This window comes from Lepeophtheirus salmonis, chromosome 3, assembly GCF_016086655.4.
Source record: "Lepeophtheirus salmonis chromosome 3, UVic_Lsal_1.4, whole genome shotgun sequence".
Lineage (NCBI taxonomy): Eukaryota > Metazoa > Arthropoda > Copepoda > Siphonostomatoida > Caligidae > Lepeophtheirus > Lepeophtheirus salmonis.
The window spans coordinates 6,891,768-6,911,025 of record NC_052133.2 but is presented as its reverse complement, the minus strand read 5'-3'; the positions used below and the strand labels follow the sequence as shown (position 1 = coordinate 6,911,025).

Sequence of the window (19,258 nt, the reverse complement as noted above, 5' to 3'; positions counted from 1 at the left end):
CTTTATTTTTGATCGATATAAACAAGTCACTTTTATTATTTGCCTCTGGGAACAAATTTATTAGGTTTATACGGCCTTTAAGTAATTTATTTGCTCTAAGTACACTCAAAATTTTATATTTAATCTCAAAGAGAATTGTAGGTTTAGCACTTTGTCTAGCCATTTATTTTAAGTGTCGAACTCAAAAAAAGTTTGGGAACCACTGCCATAGTCATGTTGTGAACAGTCTGGTGATGAAGGGGCCACAAGCTTCTAGGCCATTAATTAGTGATGTTTTCTTTGCACAAAGCTTGAGTTATGAAGGTCTTATGACTAGGTGATGAGTCTTGTTACCAAGAGTAATCCTCTTCGGAATTGTTGTTGACATCCAACCAATGATGTACAACAGAATGAGAAGATCTCCAATCTGATGCCTTTTTGCCTCTATCATCGTATTATGTTAACGTGTCGCAACCAATAATACAGCGTATGAAAGCTGGTAAATTTTGAAAGTATTTCATATTTATAGCCAAACAGTGATTTTATGTAACAATGGCTTTATCGAACTCTGATTGGTGCAGTACGATTTGCTTACGCAAAATGTAGATTATTTCTCCCTGTGACAATCAGATAGTAAGATGAACTTAAGTTTTATTTTACAATTACGACACTCCTGATAAAAATAATATAACGTAGAATTCCACTGGATGTTCAATAAGTTAATGTTTTACATCAGTCCTTGACATTTCTGTCAAAAGACAATATTTATAGTATTTTAAGGCACATTAGATAATGAATCTATTCAAGGGCTTTCTCATAAATATAAAATATATAAGTAATATTAATTAGTAAAAACGATATGATAGCATCAATTGATGAAAAAATTTTGTATCTTATAATTAAATAAAACGACGTAATGAGACGAAGAACTTGCAGCTTCAATACAACATAATACAATATATATTTATATTTTTGTGGAACAAACATAAAATAGCTGATAATTTTTATCCTTCAAATTAAGTTGAATACTACAAGACAAGTTCCCTCATTTCTACGAGTTGAGGCCCAAAAGCTTCTTGTAAGGATGGTAGTTTTGTAGAGAAAACACACCATTTACAGATTAAAAAGGAAAAACAGTTGCTTTATATTCACATTTTGGTTCATTAGTAGATTGCAATGATTGTGGGATCTCTTAATAGTAATCTTCTACTTTCGCAGAAAAATGGTCTACTTTTTCTAAATTTTTCTGTACCCAGGAAATTGAATGTAATATATCGAAAGGAAAACGTTGAGAATAACCTTTTGCTGTAGAATGGCAACTGCGGGTGATTCGATTGGTGAATTGTTCGATTGTGCCCCACATATAAAAATCCATTGGCTCCAAAGGTCAAATGTCTGACGAGATGAAGTAGTCAATATAGTCTTAGAGCGATTTGATACTTTTTTTATAGATGTAACAGGGAGCCGAGTTTTGCTGCCACATGTTAGGTCAACCATGTTGATCCAGGGCTTCACCTTGACCTTTAACACTTTCAGACGGTCTCTCCTGGAGCGGATTCCAAAGAGGTTTCCGCCCCTTTCCAAAATAATTGATGACGACAAATTCGTCAATTGATTAAATTTTTTGCCATCTGTTGAAGATTTGATCAATTTATTTAACAAAAAAATTGCCTCTGTAAGTCCCACGTTAACCAAAAAGAACTCACCAAAGTGGCGGCCTATATAACTTGCATACCCTGTAAATATATTTTACTATAGATATTAATTGATTAATCTATTCCGAGCTCACATGATATGATTATTAACCATCAAAATGTCCAAATAAATTGCCATAAAAAATTATTCATAGTCACATTTGAAGCCAAATAGTGTAATAAGCAGTCTAAATAAATTAGTAAATAAAGATATATAATAAAGTAAATACTTAAAATTTCATTTTGAAATTAGATTTAATAGAGCATACTTTTGTATTGCAATATTTCACCTTTTTTTTAATAGTATGAAGGAAAAAAAAGACATAAATATCTATATTAAAATAAAGTATTGACAGTTGCAATTTACAAGCATTTTTTCGGTTATATAAAATAACAATTACTCAATTTAGATTTAAATTTTTGAATCGATTTTGAATTTAAATAATTGGTCGACACATAAATGAAATATTTTTACTTCTCAATTTTTCTTCAGAACTTTAACAATGTTATTCAACGCTTTGTGGAGATACAACTATTTGAAAATTTATATAACTAAAAATTCCAATTTTACGCATAATGAACCAAAAAAATGGTATTCTTACATGTTTTTAATATAATTGTTTATTTTAGAAGCAGTCTAATATGTCTAGATACCTATGAGGGTGGTCTGAAAAATGTATAACCTAAACTTGAAGATGATGGCACTTGTCAATAAAAGCTAGTTACATATATCTAACATCTGTTGATTTAACAGTTATTTGAGTGTGTTGATGTGATTGTTTTGTGAAATTGTACAAATTCGAGTATCAATCTGTCATTAAAGACTACTTTTTCAAAATAAATTTTAACATTTCTCAAATTTAAAATCTTGCTGTGTTAAAATTTGAAGTTTAATAACCGTTTTATCCTCTCGAATCACTGGAAGGCGAGGTACGAAATATTGAGTTCCTTAGCAAAATGCTTCAATTTCTGAAGAATTTGCCTTCCTTGCAAATTTCAATGTTTCCTTCGGTTGCGTGGCTTCTCCATATTTTCCCACTAATGAAGGATCCCTCCGAAGACGGCGCTCAAAATAGAAAAAAACTACGTTTTATCAAATTACAATTAGATTTAATAGCTTGTGATTCTTTCTTGAAAGGCATTACAACAATATAGTTTGCATTTTCGAACAAAATAGATTCATTAAATTTATTAAAAGATAAACAATTCTCTTTCTCCAGGAATATCTCATTATCGATTATTCTAACATCCAAAAACTCTACACCAATTTGTCAAGCTCATCTCCATTGACAGGATGAAATGAATTCTTCGAAACAAATACACTATATTTCCTATTCAATGAAACCTTGTAGGAGTATGATCCCATTAACACGAATCTAAACACGAACGTTGATTTTTGTTGGACGCTTCACCAGAATACCCATTTCTAAAATGAAAATAGCTATCAATCCCAATAAGAATATCCTCTCCCAAAAGTTAGTTACTGTTTTGTTCGACCAACTATAAATATTCAAATGAGAGTATTCGCCTCAACTAACATACAACGGCTCCAGGTTCGACCAAATTATATTCTCACTAACACATGCTCATATTCCATTGTAAATATACATGAATTTGGTTTAGATAATCCAAATGAAAAAATAGATACCCTTATATCCAAACTCTTTTCTCCAAATTCACAAACTATAATGTTTCCAGATCCATATGTTGTCAAATTAGCTCTACACTAAAATTCTTTGGATATCCAAGTCTCTTGGGATAATATATTTAACACAGCCTTAGCTTTATATTGATGGCCATTGGAGTCTATCAATGGCTGTAGACATCACTTGAGAAAAACTGTCTACACTTCTTGAAGATGAAGCCCTTTCGAATTGGATGTTGACAGTCGATTTAGTTGGGGAGTCACTTTCCGAAGAAAACTAAGCACTATGAGTTTCAAAGTGAAATAACGAATGAAGCATCTTAGTGCATCCTTTTAAATCCCACTTTTCGGAAAAAATGAATCGTTTATGAATTCGATTAATTAATTATTTTGAATATGAAGGATCTTTAAACTTGTCTTAATCCCCATACATCTAAATGATTATTAATTATTGTATTAAAAATTCTAATAAACGATTCAACTTTTTTCTTCAGAATATTATTTTACATATATTCACGCAACTTGAGCAGCTGATTTTATTTAAATATCTTAATATATATTAAAAACTAAACTGAATAAAAATCAATCAAAATCGACCTTCTTTAAAGACAATTTTTTTAAATTCACCTATGATATAAATAACTTGAAGGAAAAATAAAATAAAATATTATCTTCTTAGTAAGATTCTTAATTTTACTCAATTTTTTGTGTCTCTATACATTTTATTAATTGTAATCAAGATAAAGTAATAAATAATTCATTTTTTAAATGCTAAAAAGTTTGTATACATTTATATTTATTACTATTTTAATCTATATAGTTATTCATGTCGAAATATAGCAATGAATCCTAGTTTATAATTAAAACTTAATTTTTTTAAAAGACTTTAAAGGCCAAACAAATATCAGTTGAAAGTTTTAATAGCCATATTCGTATTATATGGCTGGAATAACAATACTAAATGTGGGTTGCTGTAATCATTTAGGGAAGACGCTTTTTTAAGATTTTGTTGTACATCTAAAATCATTATTTTTTTAAATTGCTCTATTCACGTCTTAAATGTTTTAGTTCCATGTAAAAAAAACTTTTTCTAACTAATGAAAATTTGAAACTTCAAGAGTGATATGCGACCTCTAAACATTAATCAATATGTCTGAAGGTAAATAATGTATTTATTTTTCATCAAAAGGAATATTTTTAGAAAAACGTCCAACATTTCAAACAAACTTAATTTAAAAGCCAATTTAATGTATATCAACATAATAACTCTATTTTATACTCATCTTTATGCAGGCTAATAAAAAATTAATGTTTTAACTCGTTTAACTTTTTTTTGCACATAAACCATAACTGATTCATTATTAACGATTTTGCGGTCATTCTTAATAATTTATTGTTATCATACTAAAAATATATTTTAATTTAAGAAATTTATTATTTTGGAAAAGAGGATTTTATCTTCTACTATGTCATTGACATGGTACATAGTTGAAAGAACCCCAAAATATATTGACAATAGCACAATTATCAAATATAACACACGATTTGTTCCTTTTATTCATTAAATAGCACTTCAACTATGGTGAAACTTGGATATGTTTTGTTTGATAAAACAGGAAACCCACTAATAATTGAGAATGCCTTACTTTTTACTCATCAAGAGGCCTAAAAATGACTAATTTTGAACCAAAAATACAATTTCTTCCAAGTTAAAATAGCTTTTACTGAGTAAAAAATGGCAAGCGAGGTTTCAAATCATTGAAAACATCATACTCCAGGAATATTCAACAAATATACAGCAGAGGTAGTGTTGCTATTTTATTCATTATTATCATTTAGCAAATGAAGAAAGTAAAACTTAAAGACAATAAGATGCCAGGCTATCAAAGTACTTATTGAAAAAGGTTTATAATCTTTCTTTGTATATCCTACGTCATTTATGTCAACTTCTTTAGAAAATAAAGTGATAGAATTATAAGCAGAGAGTAGCTTAAAGCTTTAGCTCACACAAGTAGACCTTGCTTCATACTGGCTACAAGTAAATATCGATCTCTGTCAATATGAACAATCAAATTTATGTTGCCTTTCAACACAACTTGTTTATGTGAGTTATGATTTTCCACTATGGCTCTCACAAAATAAAAGCCAAGAAACAAAATGAAAACAATTTTGAATGATATACTAATTAGTCTCAGTATCTCACACATCCCACCGCGGTTTGATATCATTATATCCCAGAGGCAAGCCAAAGTGTCTTACTGAGGGTAAGCATAATATATATTTTGGTTATTACAGCTGAAGGTGCCACAACAAATATCTACAACCCATTTTATTATTTTTTGCATAAACATTTTAGATATTTTACATATTTATTCGGGGAGGGGTGTCTCGGAAATGTTTTGAAAAAATCAAAAGTGTACCTTCATTTACAAAAGGTTGAGAACCAGTGCTTTAAATAATTAAACACCAGGTGTAATATATTTTTAACTGATACCCCGAATAACAGGTAGTAGTTATAATAAAAAACGATAAGGACTAGTTCTAAGACTGTTCACATTTATCAGGACTACTCTGATATAACTGCAGTCTTTTTAATGTTTATCATAGGTTTGATGAAAATAATTAATTTGCTCGTTTATAAGCCTATTCATTTTGTTAATATGATTCACACGAGTAATGCTACTAATTTACTTGTTCTGACAGCTGTTATTTATGTATTACACATCACTACAACATCTACAGTGATTAATTCTAGTTTATTATAGAAAATTCCTATAAAATAATTTAAATTTAATATAATTTTTATATTCCAAATATAATTATAATACTATTCAAATCATATCTTACTGAGACTCAAAACTAATAATATCATAATTAATTTTATAAAAATGCATTTATTTTTTTCTTTGTATTGAGCTAGATATGTGGACTTTAATAGTTTAATATATCCTTAATATAAAATACTGTGAATTTAAATAAAGTCTATGTTGATTATTCGTAAAAGATAGTAATGCAGACCGTCATGGTCCCTAATATTGTGTACAAAATCAAAAAGTATGGAAGCTGAAGAATCGCTAGACAGGTATCCAAGAAGTGGTTGCCCCATAAATTTTTTGTGTCAAACAGCCTCAAGATGACCCTGATTAGGTTACGAGCATGGTACAGGCTCGCAGACCCTTCTACATCACCTAGTTTAGGTCAAAGATTATCCCATCTGTCAATTCCAGTTTTTCCAATAACAATGTGCTTCTCCAACAGGATGGAGTATCTGCATATACTTCCAAAGTCTGTTCTCCAGAAGAAATTGTATTTTTTGGGACAAGAGAATGTACCTACAAGACTTGACTACTTGGAGTTTTTCTTCTGGGTGTATATGGAGAACAAGGCCTGTGGCAAATGCCACACTAATACTGAGGCCATGAGAGCCTCTGTCGGAGTTCTAAATCTGGAAATAATATTGATGCACCAGGCACATTAAGCATTCCTTGTTCAAATGGCATCATTTCTTATGATTGTAAAGTTTGTAACCCTTATCTACATCTAACGATATTGTTGTTACTATAGGAGGAAAAGATTTACCTCTATTTCCGTTCGATACAAAGCTCTCTTTTTATATCATTGAATAGGAAGAGAAAAATGAAGGATCTGATTGATATCTATATATTCTTTTCTTTTTATTGATCCGTAAATTAATAGGACCCTTATGATATAGTTCGATGTGTTGTAAATTATTGATAGTTTATAATCTCCCTAAGGATCAAAATCGTTTGTTTAATAATAAGTACCTATATAAAATCCCAAATAACTGAGAAGAGATTTTAAAGATATTAAGATTAAGGCTGATTTTTTTATTTTATAAAAAGGGTAATCAAGGAATAGTAACATTACAAATCCAAATATATTTTAGAAGTAGGGGTTTATTATCAAGGGAATAACGGATAACCAAATCATTACAAAGTTGGATATATTTTTTATTTTATATACATACATACAACTTTGTAATGATTTGGGTACATTTTGAAGTATAAAAAGGGTTCTCATAGAATATGTGTATTATTAATGATTGGACCTTACAAAAATATTGTTTTGTGAACAATATTTTTTTACGGTTTAATAATAGAAGGGCTCGATTTTTCATTTTTGCATTTTGATTGCAATTCTCATTTGGTATGAAAATTATTTCTGCAAAATGATATTGTCCTACGAGGTCATCTTTAGGCCAAACATCTCGATTAAATTATCAAAAAGCAACACCTATTTACTAAATGAGTTTACAGGGCTCGTAAGCAAAACGTGAACTGAATGACTGATTTTAGAGAAATGTCAATAATTTTATTTTTTGATAATTAATTTTGAAATTTTTTGTTACAAAACTTTGAACTACGACCTTTGTGAAGATATTCACTTAATATGGCCCCTCAGAAGCAATCACAGCCTCCACACAGCGGCGGAGAGGCTTGAGGAGTTGATGATGAACTTCTGGGATAAGTTGTTCCACTCATTTAAAATGGCGGCCTTCAAGGAGTCCCTGTTCGGGTGAAACGCCCGGTTAGTCTTCCTCTCCAAAGTGCCCCACACAGCAAAGTCCAACAGGTTCAAATCCGGCGAAGATGATGGCCACATGTCCTTGTGCCTAAAATAAGCCTTGTTGTTGGCACAGACCTTCTGGAATTTGGCCCATGTGTGTGAGGGTGTACCATCTTTGGACTACACTTAGTTATCCTATGGTGAGTGGCCTTGACCCATGGCAGTATGGTGCACTTCAGCACCTTGTAGTAGTCCTTCCGGTCGAATTTATCTCTAACCTTAAAAAAGGGAGACATCTTCATGCCGTCGGACGCCACAACCTTATAGACCACTATTTGGGCTGGATATTTAGTACAGAACACCCCCTTGACTTCCTCTGGTGATCCCCCTAGCTGACAGTCAATCTGACGGTACTAGACCTGGTCCATGGTGAAAATCTTCTCGTCAGAGAAAATTTTTAATGTGGATCCATTTGCCTTGATCCGCACAAGAACTTTCTGGGGTACTTGTGTAAGAGGATTACCTCAAGTCCTCCATAACAGCCCTCCTGATTCTTCTCTCGTACACGTCAAACTCGTTAGAGAGGTGATTCATGGATTTTTGGATGTTAGATCACTATTTTGCTTATTATCTCTATTTGAACGAGAACGCCTCTAATATTTTCTGGTGCTGTGATTTTCAAAATGTTTGTGTGAGGCCTCCACCTCAAATAGCAATTCAGCCTTTGTGCCTTCTACCTCCTTCTACTACATGCAACATATTATTGATATATACATAACGGGATTGAACATTTACGTTTGCTCATAAAAGACGAAGAGTAACCATAATTTGTTGTGAGGTTATCATTGTAAGTCCTTTTTCGACTCATAATATAATTAAAGATCCACATTCCAGTAATTTTTTCCTATATTCTTGTAGATGATGTAATGAAACGTTATGACAGCTAAACTGCTTTCCTCCAAAATATAATTTAAATTTTCAGGGTTACCATGTTGATTTTACTATATTTTTAACATGACTTTAATGCTCCTGATTAGCATCATTAACTATGGTATATGTAGTGGGTTCAAAATAAATACATAACAAGAGAGGGGGGATATGAGAATTCGAATAATCCTCAGCAACAAAAATCAGTTTGAATACTGAATGTCTGTACAAAGTCATCTTTATTGCATCTTTTAACTTTTTAAACCTACAAAGAAATAATAGTGCCCCCAAATTATTTGCTAGTAAGATAATGACCTCATACTCATCAATTACATACCACATGGCCCCAAATGTCCCAGACTTAACAAAGAAAAAACTTTTTTGTTAAAAATTGCCTTTTTTTAGTTTTAATAGCATCCACTTTATAGAGTGAAGTCCCTATAAACACTTTTCAAGCAATTGTCTAGCTGTAAATGTAATATTTCCCATCAAGAAGCAGTATCAAATTAAAGCACAAAATTGTTTTGGATCAATTATTTTATTAATAACAAAAGTATCACCACTCTTACCACAATAACTCACAAACTAAAGAACAGATTGTCATGAAAATGTTATTTGAAGGTTTTACCAGGTGAAAAGTAGTTTAATAAATAAATAGCACCATCTATATGTGAAGGCCGGGGGTTTTCACCCATATATTACATATAGGATGATTCTTTATTTAGTAAAAACAGTGATATAATTACATTTTGACCGTGAGCGGACTATTGGTCGAAAATATTCGCACTGGAAAAAAATTTGCCGAATGAAATTTCGCCAATGGACTATTTTCCAGATGGACATTTTACCGAAAGACAATTTTCCAAATTTAAATTTGTCCAAAGGACATTTGGTTAAATTTAGCCGAAAAACAATATTTAATATGTTGATGTATTCTTTTGTACATTTTAATAAGAATTTTCCAATATGAATCTTGTCGAATGATCCTGAATTAATAACAGAGAATTGATTAGCAATTCTTCCATTTTAGATGCTGCGGTGTATGTTTACTATTTAATTTGTTTAAATTACTACATGGTGAAAGATTCAAACTAAATTCAAACCACATAATACTTTTGAAAATGTATAATTTGAGTTCAGTAGATTACACTAAATATCTGATAACACTAAGAATAAAACCCAAAACGATGTAGTCAACAACTGACTCACACAAACCCAAATATAGATGAGTCATTTATAACGCCATTCTTCCGATTATTTTTTATCACAAATTATCAATGAAAAATATATTTGTGACATCTACAATATATTTTTATAAAACCTTTTTTTTTTTTTTAATTACTTTCAATTAATAAAATGTTTCATATAAAAGAATTATATATATTTATTTGAAAAGACGTGCCACTATTATCAAAGAAAAGTTTATTTATTTATTTCAGCAACTATAGTTGATATAAACATCAAATTAAAAAATGATGTATTGTCATTATTCTATTTTGTATAAAAATTATTTATTTTAATATTAATAAAAATTAATGTTTAACCTTTAACAAACTATAAAATTATCAAAAAAGGTGTGTCAAGAAGATAGCAGGTAAAAAAATATATTGTTTTCAGTAATGAAACCTAAGTTACTATGTAGCATATGCATACCATTTCTACCATTTATTTGTAGTCCATTTGTTGATTAATCTGCTATTTCTTTCTTAAGCACTCATCTAACCATTTTGAAATGATAAATAGTAAGAGAAGAAGATTCGTGTTTGTATCTGTTGAAAAATATTAAAGATGTGTATATAAATCTCAAGCATTATTGAGGAAAAAAGGAAGCTAAAAATTGACGTTGTAAATCTAATAATTTTTGAAGGAGAGCAGCTGACCTCCCATTACGTTTTATAAATTACCTATAAGCAGCTATGAGAGGAAGGCAATAAACATATGTCCCACTCAGTACCTAGCTAGAAAATTGCAGGAATTACTCCGTTTTCGATTCTTAATTCTACTTTACACAATTCATCATATTTAAGTTTGCACTTAAGGAAATGGTCAAAGCTTGAGTTTTGATAACAATTACTACAAAAATCAGCTTGTATTATATTCTAATAATCATTTGCAATTGTTTTTACTGAACAAAATTGGTTGTATCTTCAAAAGATGGCAGAATGGGACCCTAAAGAATTATTTAGAAGTGCCATCAAGCTACTCTAAGAAGAAAATACGTGACCTCTTCTTTAAAGTTTGCTGTAATAAATACAAAAAAGATAAAGGCATGAAACATTCACATGTACTAAATATATACTCATACTATATATATATATATATATTCATACTAAAAGAATCGAAATCGAAGGCTATCAAACTTGGACGTGAAAGCATGTGAGTAACTATTTTTACTTACACTGTTAATGGGTCTTTTTTAGCCCGACTCAGCAATGGAAGAACACAAAGAGCCACAAAGTGTAGATCAATATCAACAAATGTCCGTCTTTCTCATATGAGAGACATGAAACAATTCAAAAAGAAGACAAAGATCTTTGTATTTTAAAATTTACGAAATTTACATTTATGAAATGTACAATTATGAAAAAATTATTGATAATAACTTTAAAATCTAATATATTTAAGGAATTTAAGGTACCTTTGTGTGATTGCGTTCATTGCCTTATGTTTGTATAATTTTATTACAGTTCATTTATATAGTAAACAACAATAAATTATTTAACTAACTAAAAGTGGGGTTGTCTTCTTGTACACCCCTATTATTTACAAATAATTCCGGGTTCTCTTATCAGTATGTTAATATATTTATATCTAAATTTTAAAGAATAAACAATATTCCAAAAGTTTTCAAAGAATGTTTCCTTAAATTGCTTTGTTCTTTTTATTTATTAGATTTTTTAGATAGTTGTCTAATCTTAATATCTTTCAAAAAATAAATTCTCACTGCAAACGTTGTGGACATTAACATAATTAATGATTAAATTTGAAAATGGAATAAGAATTGAAATAGAAAAGAGTAAATAACGGTTTCTTTTTTATCAAAGTGATATATTCCAAGCTTATTGTGGCTATGAAGGTACAATAATTTACAACAGGTCATTAATTCTAACAAAAATAATAAATAACTTAGCCTACAAATTTTATCATTATAAGAACAAAAAGTTTTCCATCGGACCTTGTATCTTTTTATCTAATGGCAGGAATATGTTATAATAATATTTTATGATTGTATATAACTCCTTACACGTAATAAATAATACAGGTGGAATGGAAAAGTTGTAAAAGAGGAGAAAAATCAATTTTTTACTTTGTCTATTTTACTCCTAGGGAAGAGACATCATATTTATTAAAGGAAAAAGGTTTCTACGTTTCATATATTTACCATATATTTATTTTATTTAGAATCTCTAATTTATGGAGTGTCTTCATTAAAATGGTTTGATGTTCAACTTTTTTTGAATTTCGATTACAAGCAGTGTGGAAAAGTTGTCATATCGTATGAATATCACCTATGCAAACTTGCATTGTCCTACGAGGTCATCTTTAGGGGACATCTCGATCAAATTATGAAAAAAGGCAAAAACTATTTTTTTAGCAAATATAATTGCTCAAGAGATCATTTTCAGTTATTTAAAAAAAAAAAAAAGAATGACATTTTTCCGAAATATTAAAGTAGTGTTTTTTTTTCTTAAATTGTATATCGAGCAAAAAAAGAAATAAATGTTGGGAAAATTGGATGATCCGCGTATTGTGCGCATACTTTATTTAAATTTTCAGAAAGGACCCATCCATTTTTTAATGTTATTTCCTCATTTACGGTAGCTTTAGGAGAAAAAACTTTATAAATCTTTTTTTATGTTGGAATAATGTTTATCCTTATTAAAAAATATAAAATATCGATAAATGCTGTATTTTAGTACGTATGGACGAAATAAATCACTTTTTTCTCATTCAAACTTTAAAATAAATGTGCTACCTAAAGATGACATCGTAGGAAAATGAAATTTTGCATTACCTATTTTGTACCACATGACAACATTTCTGAACTCTCCTTGATTGAAATTCGAAAAAGTTAAAAAAATAAAAACCTAGTTTCATGTCACATCAGCATTGTTGAGTCAGTCATATTTGGGGTCAAATTAATCAAATTTTATAAGAAGGGAAAACAGACAGACTGCAACCTTTACAGTTTATCAAAAATATAGTTATCTATTTTTTTTTTTTTTTTTTTGCCGCATCGAACTTAAGTAGTCTACTGATATTTCTATTGAAACCACAATCTCAGACCTCAAACCGATATTTCGTCCCTGTCAAATTGTAGAGAGTTGTATTATTCGGGCTCAATCTGCAGTTTTTCTTCGCTATCGTCATTTATGAGTGGTAGAAATATGATTTAATGCAGGTTGCTCATCTTCATATGAAGATTGTGTTGATGTTCACAATTTTAAACATACATTACTTAATCCACAATTAATCTATAGAATCATTCTTGACTGAATTTCTTTTTGAGGCAGGACCAGACCTAACTTTTTAAAGGACAAATATACTTTGGCCAATAAAAAATTATACTGGCCTCAGGTCGGTCTTGGATTTGAAGACCAAACCTTAAAAATTGTTATTTCCTCATATCCATTCTTATTTTCATACTGCAGACACTAAATTAACAAATATAAATGCAAGAATAAGATATTCTGGCATTTATACTTTCCCACCCCTAATAAATCAAAAACAAAAGTAATGTTACAAATATATATTGTCCATAGATACTACTTTGATTTATTTCAAATATCTCTTTTTATCATTGACATTAAGAACTAAAGTAATTTTATGAAGTTACATCAAGATTTATAGGAATTTTGTACATTTTATTTAGTTAAAATATCACCTATGACGTCAATTTCCTTTTAATGTACATTGTGACGTCCGTGAAAATACTTTGTAATAAAACCATTTATTTTTCAATTGTTAATTGAATAAAATATCTATACATCTACTCAAAGGACTTAATTTCAAATCCTCTTCACAGGACATTGTCCTGGAAACTAACCCCGATAACCAATTGTCAATGGGGATCTAATTTAAATATTTATTTTATAAAAGTTGTTGAGTATTGCTTAGAAGCTATTGATCTCAATTTCAAGAGAGAATAATCCCATTGGATTACAATTTACGTGTTCATATTAGTGATTTTGATGAAATTTTTAAGTAGATCATATTGGAATGTGAGTGATTAAATTAAAAGTTTTATCATCTAAAAAATATATTTTTTTATTAATATGGCTCCAAGCGAAGATGTCTTTTATGAAGTAATGATTGGATTATTAAAAAATTTAAATTTTTGCTGAATAACTATACTAAATCGAATGTTGTAATTAAAGTTGCAAAAAAAAAAAAAAATTTGCTACGTTATGCGTTTGCTTACATATCATCCATACATCATTTTGTTGATCTCACAAAGTCTTGGTCTCGATCCCAAAAGGTCAGATGGTATATCATAACAAATGATAAATAAGATCATTAAATTTGGTGGATTCAGATCATCTAATCAACTTATCATCGACGTTATGTTTGAGGTATAATTGTTGATAGTGTTATGTTGGCTCTAACATATTCCATCAAGTAAGGGCTATCAGTGAACTTTGCAACAAAATCCTTGACGTAGATCTTGACAGGGGACATGAACTAAATTGACTTTATCGTACATTTGAAGTAAAAGCATTTAACATTATAGATTTTATGTTGTTTTTTTTTGTGTAAATAGGAAAGAGAAAAAATGATTTCATCTGAAACCCCGGTCTTTATTCCGATCCATTCTATATTATAGCTTTTCAAAACAAAACAAAAAGAAAAACATAGCATTTCAATGTTAAGAAAATTTTATATATTTTCTGGATTTGACGATAACAATCTAAATTGCAAAATATAAAATTTTAGACATCAATGATATATCATGACTTTTTATAAATAATAGATTGGTATTGCAATTGATATATATTTTTTGGACGTTGTATTCACTACCAACCATCTACTTGTAAAGACTTGGCATCCCAAACCCTAAAGGAAAGGAAGTAACTACAATAAAAATCTTGAGAGGTATTGGGAGAAAATAAATTACTCAATATTGTCACGTAATTACTTTTCAACTATTTTTTTTATTACATTATTAATTATGAATTCGACTAATTCTCAAACTTGAAAAAATACCCTACTTTAATAAAGTTACTCTAACTGTCCTCGAAATATTATCTGCAAAACTCAACCGAACTCTACTTATTAATACTCGAAGTTTTTGAATTTAGATTAATCTTATCTACAGTTATACTTCATAATACTTGAATTATATAGATATAACTCAAGTGAAAAATTATAAAATATTAGTGTAGATACTCAGTCGAAGACCAACCTTTTTTATAATCCCCTAATATGATTTTTTCTATGCCAATATATCGGTCCGTACTACGAACTCAGACCCTAGACCGAAATTCGATCGTTTTCAAATCGTGCACCGATTTTTGTGTTCTCAATAAATAGCCAAATTTTATCGGTCAGAATCTTTGTACCGATTTTTTACCCATTTCTTATGGATGAGTTGCACAAACATGATGCATGCAACATATTAAACTTCATATGGCCCCCATGTTCCATTGTCACAATTTTGAAACAACGATGATGTTATCAACGATTCAGAGACTAATCAAAAATGATTTTTTGTGTATCATCAATCCAGACTGAAATATTATTTGAGCCCAATTATACTGAATTATCCTTTGAAAATGGTCCAAACAAAAATTATTTAAAGGATCAAATTAGTTTGGTCTATTAGAAAAATCAACAGTCTTAGACTGGTCTAGGATTTTGAGACCTAAACCCAACACTATTAATTATGGACCTTTATCCATATGTTGTTATTTCTTTTTTATGTGTTTACTACATTCATGTGTTATCCCTGGGTTTTTAACTTCATATAATTTACAAAAAATATACTTAGAAAAAAGAAAAACACTACCTGATAATATTATTATGTGTAAGCTTTTACAAAAAAGTACCCAATAAGAATCTTTATAAAACATAAATACATAGCATTTAATAATTGTAAGTTCATATATTTACTAATATTTGTAAACCAAATCAACAAAAAGCGTTATTGACAAGATTTATGTTAAATATAAACAAGTATGGCACAGACACACATAGGCATACGCATGAAAAAACAATGTTCCGCACATTTTATATAGTTTTTCATGAAAGGTGGAAAAAGTAAGTCCAAGTCGAGCTTAGTTCGAGTGTGTGAATATTTTTATTTAGTCTTTGAGTGACATCCAGTCAAAAAAGGGAAGTGTTCGTCCACACAAAAACGTACTCTTAGGGAAAAATGATTTTTAAGGTTAATTTTTGACATCAAAATTACAGGAAGGAAATGGACGAAACCAAAATACCTACTACTTGGCTGTAACAATATCAGGGACATAAGAACTATTCACATTTTCATCCACCTGGCTTGCATTTTCGCCTATATTGATGAAAAACTGTTAAATATGGGATATTATCTTTTTTGTATTATTTTCTCTTTTTTATTATTCATCCGTTTTAAACTTGCATCCATACAAGGCACGCTTTCCGTTACAACTAAAAGAATAAGAAATAGTCTGACAACAACGTTAATGCTGTAAATAACTTGTACTAGCGGCTTGTACAAGTTGTACTTTGTATAAGCAAAATGTACCAATTATTAGGATGAATCAATTTTACTCACTAAAAACGCTCATTTCCCCATTTCTATAAATGATAATAAGTTTTCAATTAGAAACATAAACATTCTTAACCGGCTTTAACGATAAAAGTATATTTCGTATTCTAGTGAACGCGAAGCTTTTTGAATTTGAATAAAACAAGTACACAATTGATATAAAAAATGTTACACTTTTGATGGGGCCTGAGGGGAAATTTTCATTTGCTAAATATATTCCAACTATTAACATTTCGTATGTATTTGGTTTTTTTGAAGATTGAAAAGTACTTTGCGTGTACTTTCTGTCAAAAATTGAAGTAATTGTTTGAAAATCGTTTTGGTATTCAGTCAAACTGATTAGATTGTGGAACTAAAATTTTATCAACTCAATGAAACAAATATTATTCTTGCCTTGATGACTTTACTCAAACTCGACTTGACTCAATAGTCAAAAACTTGAACTCGACTTGACTCAATTTTCAAGTACTCAAATTTGATAGTTAAAAATATGATATAATCATTCAACGTTAAAAGTTTACACAATGGTTTTCTTAGCACATGACAACTTTTCCACAATAGACTTAATTGAAATTTAAAAAAAATACAAAACAAACCGACATTGGGGAGATCTTGATGAAACAGATTTGAATCATTTATATCTATAAATTTGGACACAAGCTGATGCTCATAAACCAGAAAGGTAAGGTCAATAATTCTTTTTTCTTTTATTTTTCAAAATACCCCCCCCCCCTCCTCTGCACCCAACATTGCCTCTACAGAGACCTTGAACGTCATTACTTAAATTTTCGGACATTTTCACCCCCTCTCTCTCTCTCAACTGTAACTTTGATGTCTGCCACACATTTGGGAGGTGTTGCGCAGGCCTTCCTTTCGACTTCACCCCAAACAGTATATTAGCAAGGTGAAAGGTCAGGTGATGAAAAGGCCACACATCCCCTTTTCTATAATCCTGTCAAACTGCTCTTGCACCACTTTTGTACCAATGAACTTCTGTGGGGTGTACAAGAATCTTCTTCACCCTCCTTAGGCTTATTAACAGTAGCCACATCCTTCCTGGAGCAAGAAATAATAAGGTATATCTTCAGTTGATACATGTGCCTCAAAAAGATCCGACACCTGCTACCTGTTGGACTCCATCTTGAACTGAGGTTTGGATAGAAAAATTATTGACGGACCAAAATTGTTAAGTTTTAAACTATTTAACATACTGATACAACAAAAAGATGCGTTCATATAGAAACTATTTTTAAATAAATTTAATCGACGTGATGTTTCCGTTTTGCTTCCCAACACTTTACAGTTTACATATATTCACAAATTAGCGCCTGTACCTGGCATTGCTCGAACTTATTTGTTAAAGTATCGCACAAAGTTTTTCAACGTCTTTGTTACCCATTTTCATTACATAGACAATTTGAAAAATGAAACTTTTTTGATATTTATAAATAATTTTGCCATGTATGGTATATTTACAGTATACAAGGTAAACTACTAGACTTTTTCATAACGAAAAAATAGAGCATGAAGGAATACAGTATTCAGGCTTTATCATCGAATTTTTTATTTATCTATTTTTCTGTTTTTCAAATGATGTACATTGGTTAGAACCATGGCCTCTAACCTGGGCCTCAAAGTGCTACAGCACTTCGTGTTGAAAGGCTCGCACATGGCTGCGTACAAACTGCTCCTACACGCAGGTCTTGTGATTACCCAAATTTCGGTGAGGGGTAGAACTGGTTTTCTCCTCAATTAGGTCCCAAAAGGCATAGCCGAGCGGATGACAGTCTGTAAAAGAGGGGAGGGGGGGGGGCAAATCAAAATTTATTTTTAAAGCAAAACAAAATTTCGGGCCTCTCTTGACCCAGTTGCCCTTGGTTTGCTGTTAAAAGCTGTTGCTGATGTCTTTTTACATAAGATACCTTGTTGAAATCCTGTACATACCTCCCAACAGTCTAATCACTGACATTGAGAGCCTTGGCATGAACTTATTTATGGTGATCCCGAGTTCCTGCTGTTTAACAATGCCAGAGGGCATCCCAAGGATCCGACCCAAAGCAACCATACTTTCAATATTGTAAACAAGACAACTGGAGCACCTTACAACCTTCATGATATCTTCGACACTCACTTGGGCGTGGAGCAAATGAGACACCCTTTGCCTTTTTGCCTCCAAGCTAACAACTATTGATTGCTAAATGGTTTTTTATTGTTTCTTAACAACAAAAGTCTTTTATTTTTGTAACACTACCAAGTGTTTTAAAATATTCAGCATAAAGAAATCTAGACAATTATAAAGTAACGTTCAGGTTTTACTTCACACACTGAAAATGGTATATTTTTATACGAAATTGACATTAGGGATATAAAAAAGTTATATGCTAAATATCAATGCCGCAAAAACAAAGACATGTAATCATTAAATAATTTCATGCGCAATTTTTATATATTATAAATATACTTTGCTATAGTTTTTCACATACTTAATGTTTCGTTTAAGAATGGAGATAGCTAAAATTTATTGGCTATAAATGTACAAATCAGATATCGTTGTGTTGTTGTTTTTTTTTAAATATAACCAATTTACATAAATGTGTTTTTATATAATATATTCCAACTTAAGAGTGAAAGCCTGGTTATACATTAAAAGATTTTTCCAAGATAAATTTCCCCTCTTCTCTTGTATTTCAAATAAACAGTGTAGTTTACACACATAAATAGAACCGTCCCAGATGAATG

General features: G+C 30.3%; 1 protein-coding gene across 7 annotated transcripts in view; it reads left to right on the top strand.

The window, feature by feature from the left end:
- Positions 1 to 19,258, top strand: part of LOC121114280 (3',5'-cyclic-AMP phosphodiesterase 4C) — a 531,705-nt gene that overhangs the window by 394,588 nt on the left and 117,859 nt on the right. The window lies entirely within an intron of this gene.